Below are 5,045 nucleotides of genomic sequence, written 5' to 3' on the forward strand. Positions count from 1 at the left end.
CCTATCGCATTTCGTGACTCTTCTTGACGCCAAAACTATATGAAATATATTGCAACATAACGACGTATACGAACTAAACGGGCCATGTTCAGTTGCTGTTGCCAGCACTGAGGCAGTGCAATATTGTTCAAACAAATTTTTCTGTTTGCGCTCGTCGTTCGGTTTTACAAATTTGAAGGGCCGTAAAGCAATGCTCGCATACTCCTGTTACCTTGTTTTAGATTCGTATTTTGTGAGCACTACATCTAGGTCACATTCCCACATAATGCAAAACAATGCAACTATTAAACACAACACAAACCACCACACATGCTCAATTTACGGTTATCCATATTCTGACAAGTTACGCTACACGCTCATTACACCATTTGACGGAAGACGGTGGCGAAGTCTGCACGAGGCAAACGAATGTGTACCTGAAAAGCGTCACTTCTCTATCTGCCATTAGTTTATACAGTTGAATATGAGACTCTTCTGGTCTTCACCGTAGTAGACGCGTCAATGCAAAATATGTGGCTGATAAATCCCATGCAGTCCATTCCTAATACGTCATGCACACGCTGGACCTTGGACACCAGATTTGACGTATAAATGGAAGATCTGTCGGAGTATGTAAGTAGTCAGGCCTAGGCTTTTGAAATAGTTGAGCTAGGTGGGTAAGAAACGCCGACACTGGTCAGATTTCGTGATGACTGCAACCCAAGAACACGTTGGTGCACCAAAGAAACGGGTCAGTATTTGACCGTTTTTGCTTCAGGCAAATAATAAAGACATTGACGTGGCAGTCAGAGATGACGTCTAAGCAAGAAAACTGGAGAGTCGGGTCAAATATAGCATTTGAATCTAATGTAAATTCTTCCGCTATCTTGAAGTTCAATAACTCGACCAGCACCAAGGAGAAAACATGCATCCAGCAGTGATTCCCATGTTGACAAAGCAATTTTGAGATGTTTTAGCTCCACTGATGTAATCGCTAAAGAAGGATATGCTGTTTTCGTAATCCTTCTTACCTGATGAAGCCGAGTACGTATGACAGCCGGCTCAGTTGACTGCTGCAGTAAACGTGTCGAACGAAACAAACTGAATTTTAAGATAGCAAATTGCTTAGAGGTAGCACTTGATTGTCTAGTAAAAGACAAACCGCTCAGCTAAGCACAACGTTGAAAGGCCGAGAACGCGCTCAGTGACTGCCGCAGGTGCCAAGGACACTCAATTGCAACAGTTTGTGTTGCTATGGACTGAAACAACCGATAAACTGGCTATTTTTAGGGCGCTAAACATGCGGAAAAGAAGCGCTGAGTAATAATCTCTAAGCTTGAGAGTTCCAGTCGATTGTCGATGATAAATCTGACGCGGATAGACCCGGAAGAAAAAGAAGAATTAGACGGTTATATTTACCCATGATTCCCCTTATGTCATTGACGCCCATATTCCAGAGAGTCTCGCAGAGGACAGCCAGTGCTGCGAACACTAAGGGAAACCATTCTAGCATTGTCGCAGGATAGAGCATCCGCGATGGCGTTAGTCTGCCACGAAAATTGAAATAGACTGATGATTATTGAAGCAGTCGTAGCAATTGCTTTACAAGAGGGATGTGGCTGGTACGTCTCTCTACCGCCGTACCACGGTAGAGTAGTCACATCCGAAATTTACCCGCCGACATCGCCACTTCCTTCCCCAAACTTCAATGACCAGACTTAGCTTCAAAAATTCCCTTTCTGCAATGATACAACTGCGCCACGAGTCCTTCCGTTCAGGTTGCAGCCATTTGCATGACCACACAGAGTCACAACACCAGTAGCCTCAAACTTCCTGAAGAAAGAGTGACCGAAGCGCACGAACTCCAACCTGGAGACGGATGATATACTAAAATACTTTGGAAAATAGCTTTCTAAGCAAATCTCCTTCTTATATCGGCAATGTTGGCTCGAAATTCTGATTGTTTTAACATTAATTGGTTACGCTATAGGCACTAATGTTGATTCCGCGCGTATAAAAACCTTATGGTGGCTATGTGCATGACAGAGGCGTTAAGTTCACGCAAGAGTTGTGAATAACTCCAATTCTTCGATATGTAAGTGGCTGCTGTATCAGAACATGCACAACAACGTCGCTAGACAATCACCATTCAAAAGTGGTGCAATGATAGTTGGTCTCCTTGTTCGAGCGGCTAGACTAGCTAGCGTTCTGTTTTAGAATCAAAGAGTCGTCTTTTTATGCCGTCCAACAAGATATCTCTGCAAACAGGGCAGACGTCTTTTCTTCATTCGTGAGATATGATGGCATTTTCAAATGTTATGTTTGCGTAATGAGAAACACTATATTTTTCTATCTCATCAGATAACTTTAAAAAGTGTGAGGCTACATTTCCAAATGCCTGATGCGTCGCAACGAACGATCATCTATGGTGCCATGCGTCTTATCGTCAAAAGCGATGACAATCTATTCTAGCCGTTCATAAAATTTTCACTCTAATAAAGGTTTGTTAGTAAGGCTTCTTAATTGCAATGGACGCGATAATGAAGATGCTTTACTGTGGAAAAGAGATCAATAAGCCTGCCTAAGAAAATGCGCCCATACTACACTACTTTAGCTGCGTGAAAATGAGAGACGATCTCTGTTGTTTCATGAACGACGATTAAGTCATCGGTAATCCTGTACACGACTGCGACTCAGCTCCTTGTGAAAGTCTGATGAGCCTTGAACTAAATCAAGTTCTAGACCCAGCTACTATAATTTCGTTGTTTGGACTTCTAGCTTGTGACACGCCACGAGAAACCAAGCTGTGTGCAAGTGTTCAGGGCCATACCTAAGTTTTGTACCCACTGCAGTTTATTAGGGCAACAAAAAACAGAAACTCCTTTAATGAGTAAATGTTAGTGCTCAAACCGCGTCCGAATATTATTCATCATAAGGGATCTGCCACTGTCAAAAATTTTGGGCGCAGATCTTTGGACAAATATCAATGCGCTGTCTAGATACACTTTAATTTGCCCCCGAATTCTTAGAAGTTGCCTGTATGACGGGTAAACTTGAATGTGACGGTCAGCGTTTTGGATGTCTAGTTGGCTAGCAGGGCGAATATGCTCAGCTCAAGAAGTTTTTGAGCTGCCACATCGACCCTGGTATACGACAGTGTACACAAGTTTCTGTCAATGCCATGTTGACGCTAGTCGAGTGCGGTAACGACAAGTCGACAATGAAACGCCATCAGTTCGGTTGTTGCGCTTTTGAAATGTCTCGCTTTAGGGTAAATTGTACGTCGGCCGAATTGAATTCTATCGGAACCGCCAGCCCAACTGTCTTTCACTTATGTTCCAAGTAGCTGTCGACGACTTTGGTATTGGCCGTATAGCAGACGACATGTTCCGATCCAATGGTCTTCAAGTTGCAAAATTAAAAAGTGGTCAAAGCAGATGCGAAAACCGTTAGCCAAACTTACCAGGATTTTATCTTGTAAGAAAGCATCCAATGGAGTAGCTAGACTGCGAGACCAAGCACGTAGCGCCACTAAAAAAACGAGATATCCGCTACTACAGGAGAGTGAGCATCAGCGGAAAAAATAATTTTGCTAAGATATTCATGCAGCGGTATAGCTGCCGTTTTGTATTATGCTATTTAAACACAACATAAAAGACATTGTAGGTGGCTTCCGTAAAATACGTTTGACAATAATTAGACAAACATTCATCACAGCTTCTTCTAAAAAGAATACATCTGCCTATATCAAGTAATGCAGATGTTGTCGGTCATTCTCACTCGCTCTTTATAGGTGCTACAATCAGACGTGACAACATTAAATGATGACGTGACAACTTTAGAAAATGACGTGAATCAGCAACAATCAGATTTCAAGTTGGTAATTGAAATTTACATTTAATCTATTTGTAAAGTTATCTTTGTCCTTTCTTAAATAGGATTTGACAGTAACTTTTAATGATGTTAATGCAACAACACAAGAACAAGAAACAGATATACAGGTTTCTTTTTCCTAATATATTCATTATACAGACATCTTTGTTGATATTAGTAAGTACAGCTGCGAGATGTATAATCTAGAATAAAACAAATGTTCTAATTTATACAGTAAATTCAGTAATTTTTAGAAATTGCATTTTGTCACTCTAAAACATAGTAATAAACGTTTAAGAATAAATTATTAAACTACTAGAGCATCTATATGACTGCGATAAATTTTTCTTAAATGACTTCATAATTTATTTAAGCAAATATTAAAATTTATTTATTTCAATAATTAATATATGGTATTACCTTGTAATATCATGCTAATTAGATATTAGTCTAAAATTTGGTTAGTGAGCAAATGGCTGATTGACGTTTTTGTGCCGTTGTGCAACAAAGACTTTACCACAACTATTGATGGCATACTACAAAAATACAACAATATTGAATGAGTTACTAGGCAATACTTACTTGCCAAACATTTTCTAACTTTTATCAGTAACGGACTCAAATATCAATCATTTACCTAAACAACTAAAGTGTAGATATGGTTTATGACAATGATTATCTGTGAAGGCTACAGTCAGATGAGACCACATTGAGGAATGTCGTGGTTCATCAAAATTCAGATTTACAAGTTAGGGAAAAGACATATGTAAGCAATAGAAATCGTGTTATAATGTTGTCTTTTGTCATTGTCGCTTACTACAAGTTGACAGTCACGGTGAACACATTGAATTCCACAGCACCGAAACAAGAAACAGATATACGGGTATCTATTATGTGGTTGATAATAATCAAGATATACTGACAAGTCTTGTGAAGTAAGTATACGTGCGCAGTGGCGTACGCAGGCATGTTTCCAGGTTGCCCGGAAACCCCCCTAGAGGTGGACGTTACCGCTAATGGTACACAGATGTCTGGGAATTCGAGGCTATGTTGTAGCACGTGTCTAACGCGCTGTCTTCTCACTGCTACACGTGCCAGTCAGGAATGAAGCGTCAGTTGACATTGTCGCAGTTTGTAACAGGGCCTACAGCTGCTGAAGATGGGCCCCTTGGAGCGGAGGCTCGAATTGACAG

Source organism: Corticium candelabrum, chromosome 2 (assembly GCF_963422355.1).
Source record: "Corticium candelabrum chromosome 2, ooCorCand1.1, whole genome shotgun sequence".
NCBI lineage: Eukaryota > Metazoa > Porifera > Homoscleromorpha > Homosclerophorida > Plakinidae > Corticium > Corticium candelabrum.